The sequence below is a fragment of the Pongo abelii genome, chromosome 17, assembly GCF_028885655.2.
Source record: "Pongo abelii isolate AG06213 chromosome 17, NHGRI_mPonAbe1-v2.0_pri, whole genome shotgun sequence".
NCBI classification, from domain to species: Eukaryota; Metazoa; Chordata; class Mammalia; order Primates; family Hominidae; genus Pongo; species Pongo abelii.
In genome coordinates, this window is record NC_072002.2 from 78,093,270 (window position 1) to 78,111,534 (window position 18,265).

Below are 18,265 nucleotides of genomic sequence, written 5' to 3' on the forward strand. Positions count from 1 at the left end.
AGATTTCAAGTTGGAGTAAAGAAGCTACTTCTGGAAACAAGAGAGGAGATAACTGAAGACTTTCACAGAGGGGCTGAAATCCTTCCCGGAAAACTGCGCTCATCAGGGAACCTCAGCCTAGGGGGCAGCGAGGGTGGACGGTGAGCTGACCTATCCCCAAACATGTGGAATAGGTATTGGGGGGGCGAGGGGTGCGGTGCAGAATGAAGGCTGGGAGTTGTTAAAGCTACAGAATATTCTAGTAGCATACCACGGGAACTCAGGAACCTCAAACGTTTTTTAAAAATTAACCCTTTGGGCTCAGAGTTCCAGGCAGTCCAGTGTAATTTTACTTCCACTGGGATTGTTGCCAGAAAGAAACAAGCAGTGCTCCTTGACTACAGATTTTTAAAACCTGTTTTGTTACATGCAGGTGTGCGAGATCCTAAGGAGACTTATTTAATTAAGGTGGCGGTGAGGGAGCAGGAGGGCTGATGAGTGGCCCTTCTCCCTTGAATGGCCACCACATTGGACTATATTACAGAACAAAAACCCAAAAGCCCTAACCAGAAAGAAAACTCAAGGGTGTCAATCCATTTCTCCTGTTTCTAGTTCATTACTTTTACTCTTCACTGGAAGCAGTCACATCGCTGCATCATCACTCTCTCCTCTTTACTGGACTGGGAGTTTCCAGAAGGTAATGCAATAGGGCTGAGGCGCCAGGGCTGGGAAACCAGGTCCCCTGGATCTAATCTTGGCTCCACTGTACAACGGGATCAATGTCAAGTTACTCCTCTTCAACTCAGTATCCTCACCCATACAATCGGAATAATGGGGCCTACCTTCTGGACTGCTGCAAATTTTTTTTTTTAGACGGAGTTTCACTCTCTTCACCCAGGCTGGAGTGCAATAGTGTGATCTCAGCTTACTGCAACTTCTGCTTCCCGGGTTCAAGCGAATCTCATTTTTGTATTTTTAGCAGAGACCGGGTTTCACCATGTTGGCCAGGCTGGTCACGAACGTCTGACCTCAGGTGATCCACCTGCCTTGGCCTCCCAATGTGCTGGGATTACAGGTGTGAGCCACCACGCCCAGCCTGCTGAGAATCTTAAATGGAATAGTGTAGGTAAAACGCTCAGCATGCAGATGGCTCTGCCTTTGAATCCGGGGACTGCACCTTACCCGTCTTCACATCCTCCTTCATATTTGCTCATAGTAGGGCCTCATATTAAAATTTTTTAAAGAACAAGAAAATGTTTTATTTCCTCTAGTTTATTTTTTTCCTGATAACATGCTCCCTGCCTGTGCCCTAAACCCTCTCCCTGGCACTGGACTGGATGTTTCAGATTAGTTGTGATTAACATTTTACACACCCCCTGTAAAACTCGACACTAGCACTCAAGCATTATTTTAATTAATGGCCAGAGAGTGGCAAAATTAAATATGAGATGACCTACCTCAATGCTCCACTGCATCTCCTACCCCTGGAATTTCAAGGGGCCTTTGTTAAAAGTGAGTGTACAAAGGAAACACAAACAGGCAAAGGAGAGGAGAAGGGAGCAGCAGAGACAGATAAAAGCCAGGAAATTACAGCCCAATTCCCAGCGCTGTCTCCAAATTACTGGTGTCTTTGAACAGCTTGCATGATATTAAACATTTTTAAGAAGTTACAATCTATGACAACAAAAACTGTAGTAAATATTAACAGAAACTGACATCGTAGAAATTTTTAAGGGGATCATCCACTAAAGAAATACATTATTTGGAATAATTCCTTCCTGTGTAATCAATGGGAACAAAGAGATAGCCAAGTGATTTGTGGCTCTTCCAGTCAATACTACACCCCAAACCTCTTAACTTCTCCTAACTTCTTTGGTCAAAGATATTTACAGGGCACCTATGTGGGGAGTACACTGTCTCAAGTCCTCTCGGGATGAGACAGACCAAGGTAAGGCACCACCCTTCTGAGATACAGCGACGGGAGGTGACACAACTCTTGACATGACCAGAGCAGTGATGTCCACAGGGCAGATGGCACAGAGGCCTCTGCGGCAAGGGGCTGCAGGGGGCCCAAAGGAAAGAACACAGACTCTCACCAGTGACCCATGGAAAGAAACCAAGTGCCAAGATCCGGCGAGGTGCCAGGGTCCTCAAGGGACTGGGAGAACAGCTGCGTGGCAAGTGGAGAAGCACCTGTGGCACTCCAGGTGGCTCCAGCCAGAACTCCAGGCCTCTCTGTCGCCTATCAAAATAAACAGTGAAGCAATCAAAGTGAGCACTCGAGTCCCATCAGCAGAGCACCACGCTAAGGTCTTGCTGGCAGCAGAGTTTGGGAAGGGGAAGGGCCACAATGGCAAGAGGAAAGCAAAAGAAAGAGAAGAAAGGGCTTTTGTTCTCGTGCAATTATTATTACATTTGGAGAAAATAACACAATAAAAACAGCTATCAGTAATTTAATACAGGACAATTTCCTATATTGTGGTATGTGATCTTCATTGTCACCTGTAACCCTGGGATACAGATATTACTAACCCATTAAACATTTCGTCCAAGATTAAAGAAATAGAGATGAAACCAGGGCAGTTAGGTCAGTCTGACTCCAGAGTTGGTTTTCTCAGCGATTACACTCTATCAGTTCTTTATTTGAAACAACCTCACACACCCATGCATGCACATAGAAGAGGATTTTATAATTTAGGCGTGGGGAAGGTCAGTCTTAACCATGACTCAAACCCCAGAGGCTATAAAAGAAAAAAAACGGATAAATCTGATTTCATGAAAATAAAAATTTTCTGCACGGGGAAAAAAACACCATCAACAAATGACAAACCAGGGACCTATCTGGAAAATAGATCACAAAGGATATATTTCTTTAATATATAGGAAATGCCTATAAATCAATATGAAAAGAGCCAACAAATACTAAATCAGCTAATAAAGAAAATCAAGATAGTTCATAAACACATTAAAAGATGCATAACGACTCATAATAAGAAAAAAGCTGGCTAAAAATACTAGAAAAGTGAACATCAAAACATTTTATTACATAGGCAAGGGTGAGGCTAAGAAGGAAGGGGCACTCTCATAAATTACTAATGAGAAAATAAATGAGTACATCCGTTATGAGGGAAAATCTGGCACTATCTATCAAAATTATAAACTCACCTGCCCTTTGACTGCAAATTCCAATTCCAGGATTTTATCCTGCAGATCAACTCATATGTGTGCAAAATGATGTCTGTAGGAAGCTAATCTCTGCGGCATTGATTGTACTAGAAAATGTTTGAGAACAACCTAAATATCCAAAAAGGAGACTGATTAAATAAACTATGGTATATCCCTACAATGGGCTATTATGTAGACACAGAAGAGAAGAGGAAGCTCTTAATATATTGATATGGAACAAGCCCCAAGGTATACTGTTAATCAAACAAAGCAAATTAAAAATCACAAGCGGAATAGACTATCACAAATATAAAAGAAAATCACATAATGTCTACATATATATTTGTAAATATCCCTGGAAAGATACACAAGGCATGGGTGACAGGAGCTGCTTTTGGGGAGAAGTGGGAGGTAAAGTGAGGAGGGAGGCTCCTGTCACTGTATACACTTTGTATTTTTTGAATTTTATAATATGTGCTTCTATTGTCTATTCAAAAAATAAATTGTATATATAATTTATTATATATTAAATATACAGATGACAAACCTGGAACCAATTTGGAACATAAATCTCTCTTTCACACACACACACACACATACACACACACACACACAAATATATATATTTATACCACATAGAAATCAAAATCGGGAGCCGCACAAAGGCAGAAGTAGCTTCTGGCCCACAAGGCTGTGTGACCTTGGGCAAGCTGCTTCACCACTCAAGCAAGGTCTCAGCTTCCTCATCCATAAAATGGGGACTAGAATCCTCCCTTCCTCCTAAAGTGTGGAGAAGTAAAGGAATGAATATATGTAAAGCCTTTAGGTCAGTGCCTGGCACACAGTAAATGTATGCAAGTGTTTGTTAAATAAGTTTACTCAGTTGGTCAAGGAAGACGTCTCTGAAAAGTGCCCTAAAAGCCAGATTAGAAAGCTCAGTAGGAGTTAGGCAAGGAGGAGGGAAGCAGGGGAAACAGAGAGTGCCCCTCAGAAGGAGTGGCTCGTGCAAAGGTCAGGAGGTGAGGAGATGCTCTGGTGCACTGAGGGAAGCCTGGGTGACCAGCATGGAGCCTGGGAGGGCAGGGGACAGCGCGATGCAAGGCCGAGGAAGTGAGAGCATGGATCAGTCACGACAGTTTCTCTGTGGGTGCTCGGCAATCCATGGAGCATTTATAGGGGGGCATTCCGTGCTTGGGTAGGTTTTCCTAGAAAAATTTCTCTGGCAGGAGTCAGGAGGACAGGTTGGAGAGAGGCAAAAACTGGATGGCAGAGACGCCAGCTGGAGATCGTTGCAGCAACTCAAGAAGGAAATGATGAGGCTGTGAACTAAGGCAGTGGCAGCAGGCAGAGGATGGAGTGGGGAAGACACAAAGGAGGTGCAGTCAGCTGGGCTGTTTGACCTAGATGGTGGCTACAGGTGGGACAGATGACAGAATTGAGGATAATTACCAGAGCTCTGACCTCATCAGTTTGGAGGACTGTGATGCAACTCACTGAGATAAGAAGATCAAGCAAAGGAACTGGCCGGGGGAGTAAGATGATGGGTTAAGTCCCAAATTTGTTGAGGTTCAAACATCTTATAAGTGGTCTGTAGCTAACTACAGGTGTCTAAATTTCAGATGAAGGACCTGAGGTAAATATATATCCTTGAGAGGTATAAGTTTTTAATACTGAAAGTTCTGGACTGTGGTTAAGGGAGCTGCCACCAATTGTCCCTCTGGTCCACACAGGAGACTTTGGAGAAGGTATGCTACCTGTAATGCAGGTAAATCCCTGCTCTCTCCCTCCTTCCCTCTCTCCTTCTCTTCCTCGCTCTCTCCCTTCTTCCTTCCCTTTCCTTCTCTGTTTTTCTCTTCCCTCTCTCTTCCTTCCTTCCTAAAAATATAATAAAAGTCTTTACAAGAGGTTTCCTTACACGCTTCACGTGAAGTAACCCATCTCTGATCAGTCCCAGCTAATCAGCGGCAATGCCTTTATGTTCTCTAACATTCCTGCATTCCTTTTGCATCTCTTTTCACGCACGGCAGAAGCCACTAGAAAGTTGTCACTGTTGTGTATGTGCGTCTGCACACCACCGTGAGCAGCCTGAAGACCTTATTTTTCCAACAGGGGAGTAATTTACAGCCTACCAGTGAAAAAGAGAGGGAGGGAACACCAAGTGTATGCCTCATGGGTGCTGTCTAGATGTTTCTTAGAAAGAGCATTCTGTGGTTTTCTCTTGTGCTGAGTGTCTTCAGCAAAACCAACCCCCAGTTAAGGATGACCTACCACATGGTTTTACTAAGAGACCTTAGAACTGATTTCTAAAAGGGCATACATTCTCCCACTACAAAAAAAAGTGTGTTTAGGCAAGATTTCTGGAACAATTTAGCCAGGTGAGGTCTGGGGCCAAGATTCAAGGATGCCAGCTTTGTAACTCACTCATTCACTCACTTGCTAACATGTTCCTAACCTTGCCCCAGCTTCAGTTTTTTTCACTTGTAAAACTGAGACAAACTGCTGGACCATCTCCAAATCTCCTTCTGGCTCTAAAATTTTGTGAGTCTAGTTCTGAGCAAGGGTTTACATTGGTTTCACGACAGTGTGGAATACTTTAACAATTCAAAATTGCCATTACACACTTAAAGCAACTTCATTTTGGAGGTTTGTTGATTTCATGACTGGGCAACAGAAATATTATTCACAAACTTCGTGGCAATGACAAATATATTTATCCCAAAGGTAAATCTCTACTATTATAATTCAGCAGATGGTCAGTTTTCAAATTTCATATTTGCCAAAGAAGCTTTCTTTTTATGGCCTGAAGGAAACATAGGTAGGGACTCACGGGGAGGGAAAACAGTACCTAATCTATGAAAGTATTAAATATTACATATTATTATTATTATTCGGTCTTTTTTTCTTTTTCCATTTTTTTTTTTTTAAAGACAGAGTCTTTCTCTGTTGCCCAGGCTGGAGTGCAGTGGTGTCATCATAGCTCACTGCAGCCTCAAATTCCTGGGCTCAAATGATCCTCCTGTGTCAGCCTCCCAAGTAGCTAGGACTATAGGTGCATACACACCACCATGATCGGTAATTTTTTAAAAAATTCTATAGAGATGGGGTCTCGCTATGCTGCCCAGTCTGGTCTCAAACTCCTGGGCTCAATTAATCCTCCCACATCGACCTCCCAAAATGCTGAGATTATAGGTATGACCCACCACGCTTTGGCCCATTGGTCTTTAGCTATGCGAAGTATGGACTTATAGTTTTAAAATATAAAATAGAAAGTTTGGTGTGCCAAGAAATGGGCAATTTATTTTCCCACTTGTAGAGATTCATGAGACTTTTGTGGGACCCACCAAGAAATATGGACAAGGAAACCTAACAAATAACAGACCCCTCACCTTTCTCTGTTGAGGGACGTGGGATCATCTAGATGAATTCAGTTATTACATTAAAGAAATAGTCATTAAAATTTGCCACAAGGGATTTTCATCTAAATCTCAACCCATAGAAAAATATCAAGGAGAAAGTGGCCATTTTTATCTAAAAGAACTTTGCTTTTTTATCATGTCAGTCACTCGGTGAGTTCGCCATAATCTGTGTGCTTTTGGTAAAAAGCAACATACATCAGAGTTTAATTGACTTAAAATATTGTACCTTAAAAGATATCATGTAATGTGCCCTTACAAATCAAAACTTGATTCGATTAGTTTAAAACGTATTATTTTGAAAAATAATGTCAGCTGAAATTGGATTTCAGCAATATGTTTTTGGTAATCACATGAAGGAGAATGTTAGGTATCTTCCAACATTTGCAGCATATTTACTGTTAATAACACACCAATACAGAAATTAGCTATCTAATTTACTAGAAACTAGGTATAATTTCCTAGTGTTTTGAGGGGGTAGAAGGGAAAATGCACAAACAGGTTTCCGCCTTTGAAATTTATATATATACATCTAACTACAAAAATTTATCTTTTTACTTTAAAGTGCTCATTATACTCAACATTACTCAAAATAAGTGAAAGGGCAAATTAAACCATACGCTGGGATCATTATTTCACCTATTATTTTCACAAGTATGAAAAAAGCTGACGAGTATTCATAGTGCTGGTAGAACTGTTAACTGTTAACTTCTATGGAGGGCAATTTGACAAAATCAATCGAAATGATAAATGTACTTACTTTCAGCTGCAACAATTCCATTTCTAGGATCTTTTTCCTAGAAATATACAAAATAATGTGATACAGAGCTATTCACTGCATCACTGTTCATCCTGGGAAAAACTGGAAACAGCCCAAATGTCTATCAGTCAGGAAGTAGTTAATAAGTCATTGTACAGTAGTATAATGTAGCCTTAACAAAGAAAGAAGCTCTTAACCTACTGATAGGTAGTACATTCCAAAATGCATTTAAAAGGTATATGCAGAACAGCATATATGTTTGCCACCCTCTGCATATAAAGAGGGAAAGTATTTACATATACATGTACCTATGCATATATCCATCTATACACATATGGGTATACATAAATACAAATGTATATACACACAAGACCCTGACAACATAGATTCTGCGGAAAGGAAACCCTTTTCCCAGAATAGAAGTCTGGGGACAATAGGAGGAGGAAAGAAATCACTGCATACTTTTTGGGACCTTTTGAATTTTGAACCATGAGAACATGCTACTTATTCAGAAATAAGCTAACAAATTTGACTAATAAATTGTTCACTGATAAGCAATAAATACATACTCATATGTATTATCATTTAATAAGAACTTGAAGGACTTTTTTTTTTTTTTTTTTTTTTTGAGACAGTCTGGCTCTGTCGCCCAGGCTGGAGTGCAGTGGTGCGATCTCAGCTCATTTTGACCTCCGCCTCTCAGGGTTCAAGCAATTCTTGTGCCTCAGCCTCCTGAGTAGCTGGAACTACAGGCATGTGGCCACCACACCTGGCTAATTTTTGTATTTTTTAGTAGAGGTGGGGTTTCACCATGTTGGCCAGAATGATCTCGAACTCCTAGCCTCAAGTGATCCACCTGCCTCGGCCTTCCGAAGTGCTGAGATCACAAGCGTTAGCCACTGCGCCCAGCCAAAGAATCATACTTTTAAAACACCAAAATAGTTAGGCCAAGATTGCTCTTTTTTAAAGCAAAAGAGATATATAGTTAAAGCCATGAAGAATAAAAATTAGGCACTCTTCCTCTTTCCCAGTCTCTTGGAATTCTTATAAAATAATAAATTAAACCTAACAGTTCGGAGGAAAACTAATTAAAGGGACATAAATCATCATTAACCCCTTCTCCAGATGAATGACAAAGAGACACATGTTCTAATTAACACCGAGTAACATTGTGTAAGGAGCAGTTTGCAGTGGAAATGAACAGATGGCAAACAAGCAAAAGAGGTACTGGAGAGCAAGAAAGAAAACTTGATCTGATGCTGAAAACTTCAAGCAACTGAAAGAAATATATCTCAATGAAAATAGCTCTAAAAGGATGGATAAACTCGCTGATTCAACTTTAGTTTTTAGGTACATCCAGTTTTGCTGCTTTCAATATTCAGCACCCACAAGGCCAATACTATTCCAATCCCCATCCCACTTTCTGTATTTGCAAACAAACCCACACACCAACCAACCAACCACCTCTTTACAACAGAAAGATTTTCTATCCCTAGGCAATGAATGGCTCAGTTATTTCAAACCAAGCTAGCATTTTAGTTCAACAAAAGGTTTTGGACATCATCTTGGGGTTTGATGTAACAAGAGCTGACCTGGAGGTTTATGCTTTAACAACCATCCTCTTTCTTTCCTTTGAAACAGAGATTTATGACAGGAGGCAGAGAAGGGGGCAGAGATCCCAGGGTTGACGAACCCCTGGTATGAACCACCGTGCAGGTACGAAGAAGTTCCTCCTTCTGTTTCCCCCTTGCTCAAAGGCAAACTGGAGCTAAAGTCATGGGGAAGCATAGCACCACTTCCTCTTGTTTTCAAGTTCATCCTGTTTTTAGGCTCTTCTTGGTGGAAACAAGAGTGCCACAAGCAATCAAGTCTCATTAGCTGAACCCTCGGCAAAGAACCAGTGACTGACTCCATATGCGGGAGACTTCAACCCAGCTGACAGATGCTATTTCTCTCTGTCCCCGCTGACCCAGGCTGGGAAGACAGCATATTTCAGACAGGATGCCCTCCCAAGAGTTGTGATGCAACCCTGGAAAAAATATCTGTTCAAGATCCCAAGCCAGGATCTGGTTTCTGCCAATTCAGAGTGACAGGGATCAGCGGCTAAGACACTGGCCATTACAGGAGGTATGTTGAATTTACACATATTTAACAATAGCAGACACTTAATATACTCATGTCTTTTATTGTTTAACCTACATAGAGCATTTTAAATTGTATATTCTGTAGTGTATAATGGTTGGATAAAAACAAAAAACTTCCAGTAAACATCCGAGACAATTCTTGCTTTCCATGTAAAAAAACAGAAGTGTTTTTTGTTTGTTTGATTTTTGAACTCCAAATAACCACTCAAAGAAAAAAGGGAGAAAATTGGCCAATCAGGTTATCTTTAGCTATATCAACAACATTTAAGGCTGAGAATTATAAGTACAAATGATTTGGGCAATCTGAATGTTCAGACTTAGACTGACACTTTAACTCATGTGTTTAGAGAGGAATATAGAGATACAGATCATAAATACACACACAGCAGGCTGCCGTATATATTTTATATAAGACAGGCAGCTTCTACTAAATTACTTGAGGCATTAGGATTCAAACTCAATTCCCTTCTCTATCTGAGACAGCAGACTCCTCTGGTCTGAGGATATTTTTAAATATAAAAGCTAATTATCCTATCTCACTGCCTATAAATTCAATTTCTATTTCTGAGGCTGCTTCTGTTGTAGATCTCTTGGTAGTCCATTCACATTATAGCTTGTTTACAACCCAGTCTAAAATCACAGCAAAGACAGAGATTGAAAAAAAAAAAAAAAAAAAGCTTTTTAACCTTTTAGGAAGATTTGATAATGCAGCAGGATTTTCATAATGATATAGATAATCAAGTCCATTTTCTATGAAACAAGAGTTTTTAAGTGGCAAATTTTATAGACAAAATGTAGAAAGTATAAAGTAGACTCATGAGTGGGGCTAACACCAGGGTCGGAATGCTTTCTCTTGGTTAGGTCTTCCAGCAAAACCAATCAACCAATACACATGGAAAATGTATCATACAGACTTTTCAGATCTGAGCTGGGGCTTTGCCTTGTGTCAGCCGACGAAGAACTCCCAAGGCCGTTCTGGATTGAATCTCAGCGTAGAGATATGTAATATGCCACCAACTTTCCTCCCTTCTACCGGCTCCTTTGAAAGAGAGTCCTTCACAAGCAGTTCAAGGAAAAAGCACATTAACAATGACAATTTACACTTACCAGCTGGGGTGGTGAAGGTCAAAGGCAAACCAAAGTAAACTGACAATGATAAAGAACTTAAAAGCCTATGCTTTTAAAAAAAAATACTCAAATCTGTCCTTCGATTGCTAGGTCGGCCGATTAGCTGTACAACCCTTGGCAGTCTCTTGAACTCTTTGGACCTCATTTTTCGTGTCTATGAAATGAGAGAGTTGAACCTAGCGACTTTGAGGTTCCTCCCAGTTCTAACCGGTCATGGTTTATGATCAAAGGCTGTGGCTATACCCCTGACCACCCACCCCTCACAAAGCCTCGTGCCTGACTCCTCCCTCTTAAGGCTCTGTCTATACTGCGTTGTCTGAACTTCGTAGGTGATGGTGGCAAATGAAGGTGGCATGAGATCTTTTTGCTGCTTGGTCTTTACAAGCATCTCAGATCAAATTAATATTAAAGAGGGAAATAGACAAATGAAATAAGACTACTAAGATGATATTCTTCACAAAGGGATAAAAACATATTTCTCAAAAAGGAGGGGAAAACCACTTTTGGAAACTCTCTGGACTTTTTTTTTCCAAGAAGGGACCCAGGGAGCCATTTTTACATTGTACTTCCTCAATCCTCATTCTTGAGGCTCTAAATCTTCTTGTTTTCCATCTCCCTTGAGATTGGGAAGGAGGGAAAGATATTTTTTCTCTCTATCCTCTGAGTTGGCCAAATTTGGATGACTCCTACATGCCTCTACGGTAATTTCCTATGCTATGCTAATTTCTGGGACTTGCTGGTAAACCTTAATTAGGTCCATCTACCATGGGAGTCAAGCTTTTATAAAGATATTCTTTTTTTTTTTTTTTTTGAGATGGAGTCTTGCTCTGTCACCCAGGCTGGAATGTAGTGGTGCGATCTTGGCTCACTGCAACCTCCTCCTCTTGGGTTCAAGTGATTCTCCTGTGCCTCAGCCTCCCGAGTAGTGGGGATTACAGGTGCCCGCTACCATGCCCGGGTAATTTTTGTATTTTTAGTAGAGACAGGGTTTCACCATGTTGGTCAGGCTAGTCTCAAACTCCTGACTTCAAGTGATCTGCCCATCTCGGACTCCCAAAGTGCTGGGATTATAGGCATGAGCCACCACGTGCAGCCGCTTTTATAATGATGCTCTAAATAACACTTTTCCCACACTGGATATGCACAAAGATCAATCGGTGAACCCTTCCCACCCTTGTTTTTGAAGCAAACGGAAGTGCAGGGCAACAAGCTTTCCTTTCACCTGCCGCAGAGGACCTAGTAAAACCCTGGGTGTGGAGTCTGCAGGGATTTCTGCCTCCAAACCCACCTTCCTCCAAATGAAGATGCTTTCAAGCATTTGGTTGAATCCAAGTATTCGGTGACCTGATGGTTAAATATAAATCAAAGCTTAATTTTTAAAACCAAAAATTCTGAATCCAGCTATGCACACGCTGTAGAGTATAGTGCTGCTATTACATTTGGGTCCTACATTCACGGGCCCAAACACCTATTGACCAACACATCTAAGGACGGAAATAGATTCTGCCTTCACAGTTTTGTGTGTGGCCCCTGCAGAAGTATTTATTTGACCACTATGGTATACATATTCACTCTTTTGCTCTAATATCCTTTTGTATTAAAAAAAATCGAGGCCAGGTGCAGTGGCTCATGTCTGTAATACCTGCACTTTGGGAGGCTGAGGCAGGAGGATCACTTGAGGTTGCAGGGAGCCAGTCACACCACTGCACCACTCCAGCCTGAGTGACAGAGTCAGACCCTGTCTCAAAAAAAAAAAAAAAAAAAAAAGGGAAATAATTTTCGATCAATGTTTATGTAACTTGAAGACCAGCGAGTTACTGGAGATCATGTTAAATAAGGTTAGATTTCATGAAAACACACTCAGCAACAACAATGTCTTTCACTCCTGCCTCACCTTCACTCAACAACAGCAAGTCAAAGTGGCTCTCCCCTTCCTGTCCTCCCCAGGACCCCTAAGCCAAACCTCTCGGTGGCCAAAGGATGGAAGAGAACTTGGAATGGGTGTTTCCATTCTGGTGCTAAATACTACACAGCCGTCACCCTTTTCTTGAGCACATTTTGAGAGTGCCCCGAGTGTCATGAATAATGAGCTTCATATTGTCAAAAAATAAAAAATAAAAAGGACTTGCTTAAGTAGTTTCATATGTAAACTAACAGAGTAGTTATTGTTTGTAATTTCCAGTTTAGGGTTTATCCAATTATCTCTCTACTGTCTGGAAGGCCAGGCATGGGGGATTCCAGTTACAGGAAAGGCATCTGCCATGGCCAACCCTTGCAGGCCAAGCACACCCTGGCACAGACTGCAGCAGATCCCACTGGGGTGCCCGTGTGGTGGAGGGGGTTACCTAGGAGAGGAAGGTCTCCTGGGAAAATAACCCTAGTGTGAGGCTTAACTTACTAACTTCTTCTAACCACTTTGCAAGAATCTGTTATTTATTGCAGGAAAGGGAATCAAACTGAGCTGGGAGTGTGTGTATGATGGGAAGGGAGTAATGGTTGAAACCTGCTTGAGGTGACAGCCAACACCTGTTATTGTAAAGGGTTTAGGGCGCAAAGGACACCATGGGGTGCCCCCACTCTACTCCTCATTAGAGGGAGGCCTCTGATGGGTGGTCTAGGTGGCTCTGGGGCAGAAAGACAGACTTCTGGGTGAGTCTAAGCTTGAGACAGAGGTCAGCCTGGTACTTCTGCAGCTCACTCTTGGGGGCCGAGTCCTTGCTAAGTAACACAGAAACCTCAGCCTCCCCTTCATTATTTTTATGAATGGAAGATCCCTTTAAAACCTAGGTTGGATCACTTCACTTCCCTGATCCAAACTGTCTGCTGGCTTCTCATTCCATGCAAACAAAACCCAAAATCCTTGAAAAGGCATTCTGGAAATCCATGGGGGCTGTTCTGGTAGTCACAGGACAATTGGGAGCCATTAGTGGAATTTAGGGGGTGGGGCCAGACAGGCTGGACAACCTGCAGTACATGGGATGGTCTAGCACAAGCCACAAATGTTCTATGTCCCCCAGGACTTTCCAGCCTCCCCTGGAAGGGCTGAAAAGCCTATGCCATTTTACCTGTCAACACAAGGGTTTCCTCCATGATTTTCATAAATGCTAGATTTCAATAGGGAATGATGTACTTTGTTTTGTTTAGAACTTTACTAACACATATTCACCATTTCAGAAATATCACATCACTAAAGTCAACACCGATTATGTCATTTGAGTGGACAGTATAACACATCTGCAGCTGTCTGGATTTATAGCTGCCACGTTTGCAGTGATCCTACAAGTGGGTGCAAAACATATGACCACACCATTATGTCTTCCAGTGTAGTCATGAAATACTTCTTAGTTCATGATACATTTCTCCTCTTTTGTACTTCCTTTCTATTACAGTTAAGGCATTGTATGGATGGTTTGTAATGATGTGGGTAGATAGGTTATATTTTCTATAAATTTCATCATTGAAGAGTGAAAAGGGTGTTACTAAATATCTATCATAAGATGTGAGGTTTTGGGTCTGGCCAGGGCTGCTTTCCTCCATCTCATTTCCTGCCACTTTCCTCCCTCCCGCTGCAATACCTTTCTTCCCTGTTGGCATGCCCAGCCTTTGTCCTGGGCCCTCCACCTGCCCCCTGTCTGGAAGACTCCTGTCTCAGAGATCCACAGGGCTCCTTCGTCACTTCCCTTCCTCTGTCCCTGACTCTCCTTTTTCTTCCTATAGAATTTATCAGAGCCCAACATTACATCTTCTATTTAATCATTTCTTGACTGTCTCTAGTACTAGAATTAAGCTCTATGAGAGTGAGGATTTTGTCTATCTTGTTCCCCAGTACCAAGAACAGTGCCTGAGACATAAAAGGCACTTCTTGGCCGGGTGTGGTGGCCCACACCTGTAATCCCAATGCTTTGGGAGACCAAGGAAGGAAAATCACTCAAGGTTAGGCATTTGAGACCAGCCTGGCGAGACCCTGTCTCTATAAAAAAAAATTTGTTAATGAGCCAGTGCAGGGTCTCATGACTGTAATCCCAGTGCTTTGGGAGGCAGAGGCAGGAGGATCACTTGCCTGGGTGACAGAGGGAGATCATGTCCTTTTTTTTTTTTTTAAGGTATTTATTAACCTTAGTAGATGACTAAAGGAAGAAACACACATACAAAAGTCTGGTCCTACCAATGGGCTTAGCTTCCCCAGGAACCAGGAAATTTTACTCTCCCACCTCCATAACCACTGTTGCAAAATGGCTTTCTCTTCCACTGACCATGTTTCTTATGCCCACCCTTTGCTAGGTAAAGAGCAGTAAAAGGGAAAATGGCCAATGAAAAGGAGGGGGAAACACTCTTTAAAAATAACTATATTTTCAGGACAGGCTCTGTGTGAGATACACTCTAATGTGGGGACACGCCACAGTCCTCAGTGGCCCCTGCCATCCTCCCCACTCACTGTACAGAAACACTCTATGGAGGCCAATATTGGATTCTAGAAGCCAGTGTCCCTCTACCCAACTTCTGTAACTCCATACCCAACAAATGATGCTCAAAAACAAAAGCAGCTATTTTAAGATCACTAAACACTGGCCGGTGATGGCAAAACTGTGCCTTTCCTTATTCTTTTCTTCATTTTTGCTTTTCATCAGGCCACTGCCCCTCCTACTTCCTTAAAATGAATTTTACTCAGAAATTATCAGGAAGAAATACTATTCAAATCAAAATCTCAGTTGCTATTTTTGTAGATCTTGATAAACTTACTCTAAAAGTCACCTGGAAGCCCAAAAGGCCAAATACAGTCCAGATACACTTGAGGAAAAGAAAATGAGGTGAAGGTCGTATTCTACAAGATATTGACAAAGACTCTCCTAGATCAAACTCAGGTCGGGCTCCCCGGAGCCTTCTCTTCCACTAGACCCTGACCTTGGGCTTCCTTTTCTGTCTTGTAGAATCCAGTTTAAGCAAGAATCCTACTAGTTTTAGTGAAAATTCTCCACCCTTGGTATCTGTCCTCACCCCTAACTCTTGATATTTTATTACCCCGGCCTGCCTTCAGCAAGAATTCTGTTGAGTTGGTCTAGCAAGAATACCCCTGTCTCTGATGTTTCCTCTTAGTTCCTCTTCCATCCACTGACCCCACCCTGCTGCTTGACTATAAATCCCCTCTTGTCCTTGTAGAAGTTGGACTCCAGCCCAATCTCTCTCCTCACCACAGCAAGACCTCGTTGCAGCAGTCCCTCTACCTATCACAATGCTCCCCTCCTTGAATAAAGTCTTCTCTGCCATTTTTAACAAATGTTACAAATATTTTTTTCTTTGACAATACCAAGACCTATAGAGCTATAAGTAAGACAGTGTGGCATTGGCACAAGTGTAGGAAAACAGACCAGTGGAAAAGAATAGACAGACTCATAAACAGACCCACACATATACAGACACCTAAGTTTTGAAAAACCTAACACTACAGTGCATTAGAAAAAGGATGTCTTCCCCCAGTAAATGTGGCTGAGTTGATTGGATATTCGCATGGGAAAAAAAGGAAACACGCCCCTCCCAAATTCACAGCATTCATCTAACACAATCCCAGGTGCATTATGTAGATATAAATATAAAAGACAAATGATACAACTTTTAGAAGTTAACATAAGAGAAAATCTTCATGACTTTAGGATAGGCAACATTGTCAAACAAGACACAACAAGTGCCAACCATGAAGGAAAAGAGTGATAAATGAGGTTACATCAAAATTAAAAATTCTTTTCATCAAAAGATTCTGTTTTGAGACTAAAAAGACAAGTCACAAAATGGAAGAATACATTTGCAACACACAAAATTAATGAAGGATGCATAGCCAGAAGCTGCAAAGAACGCCTACAAATCCATAAGAAATAGAAAACAGTTGAAAAATGGACAAGAGACTTGCATAGGCACGTTCTAAAAGAAAATAAGCATATGAAAAGATTATTAGTAATAAGTAATCAGGGAAATGCAAATTAAACCCACAACGTGATACTCCTGTGAACATGCCAGAATGGCTAAAATTAAAGAGACTGACAGTTCTAAGTTTGGAGAGTATACAAAACAACAGGAACTCTCATACATGGCATTACATCTACAACAATTTCACTACTTGGTGTGTTCCCAACAGAAATATATGCACAAGGCACCAAAGAACAGGTACAATAATGTTCACAGCAGCATTATATATGATAACGAAAACAACAGGATGGATAAATACAGTGGGTGAACTTCTACAATAAAATACAGCAAGGAAAATGAACAAACTTCAGCTTCATGAAATCTCGCAAACGTAACTATGAGAAAACAAAGCCCAAAACACAAACTACATACACTATAATTTCATCTACATGAAGTTAAATAACAAGCACAACTAATTTATATCATTTAGGGTGACATACTTAGGTGGTAAAAGTGTAAGGAAAGTAAGGAATTGGCTACCATAAAAGTTAACATAATTTCTACCTTTGGTGGAAGATACAGGGCTATGATTGTCAGGGGACACGGCCTTATGGGGGCTGGCAATGCCCTGTTTCTTTTACCTGGATGATGGCTACGAAGTGTTTATTTTAAAATAGTCCAATGGGATATACATTTATATTTTTTGTACATTTTGGTATATTTATTATACTTCTAAATAAAAGATTTTTTAAATGAAGGAAAATCATAAATCAAAAAGATAGAAGAGTACCCATGCCAAACTGCATGAGATCACAGGCTTTGGAGTGAGACATACCTGTGCTACCTCTGCCACTTACTAATTGTATGATCTTGAATGAGTTATTTAAACTTTCAAAGCCTCAGTTTCCGTATCTATTACATGAGGGTGATAATATCTATTTCTCAGGGTTATCAAATGGATTAGGATCCTATATATAAAGCACCTAGCAGAACATCTGGCATACTGTAAGCCTCAAAATGGTAGCATTGCAAATTGTATATCTGATAATGGATTAACTTCCAGAATACGTAAAGAATGCCTACAACTCAATAACAACAAAACAACCTGATTTTAAAAAATCAACAAAGAACTTGAACAGACATTTCTCTAAAAACAAGATGAATGATGCTCAACATCATTAATCACTAGTGAGATCCAAATCAAAACCACAATAAGTTAACCACTTCACACCCATTAAGAGCGCTATCTTCAAAAAGCAGAAAATAAGAAATGTTGATCAGGAATTAGAGCAGCTGGAACCCTTGTACACTGCTGGTAGAAATGTAAAATGGTGCAGCTTCTATGGAAAACAGTAAGATGGTTCCTCAAAAAATTAAAAATAGAATTACCATAGGATCCAGAAATGCCACTTCTGGAAGTGGAATTTCAAATGAATTGAAAGCAGGCACTCAAACAGATATGTGTATATACCGTTCATAGCAGCATTATTCACATTAGTCCAAAAGGGGAAGCAGCTCAAGTATCCATGAATAAATGAATGGAGAAATAATATGTGGTAGATCCATTCAATGGAATATTATTCAGCCTTCAAAGTGAAGGAAGCTGTGACACAGGCCAAAACATGGATGAACCTTGAAGACATCATGCTCAGTGATGTGAGGTACCTAGAGTAGTCAAGTTCATAGAGGCAGACAGTAGTATGGTGGTTGCCAGGGCTGCAGGCATGGGGGAACAAGGCATTACTGTCGAACAGATCCCGAGTTTCTGTTTGAGAAGA

The 18,265-nt window shown here is 41.1% G+C and overlaps 1 protein-coding gene and 1 long non-coding RNA gene across 2 annotated transcripts in view; one reads left to right on the forward strand and one right to left on the reverse strand.

The window, feature by feature from the left end:
* The window catches only part of BCL2 (BCL2 apoptosis regulator), a 199,103-nt gene that overhangs the window by 139,858 nt on the left and 40,980 nt on the right, over positions 1-18,265 (reverse strand). The gene's annotated exons all lie outside the window — the stretch shown is intronic.
* LOC129051615 (uncharacterized) lies at positions 4,648-10,643 on the forward strand. Its single transcript, XR_008515986.2, has 3 exons — positions 4,648-4,777; positions 8,959-9,444; positions 10,323-10,643. It is a non-coding gene; the product is annotated as an uncharacterized LOC129051615 (long non-coding RNA).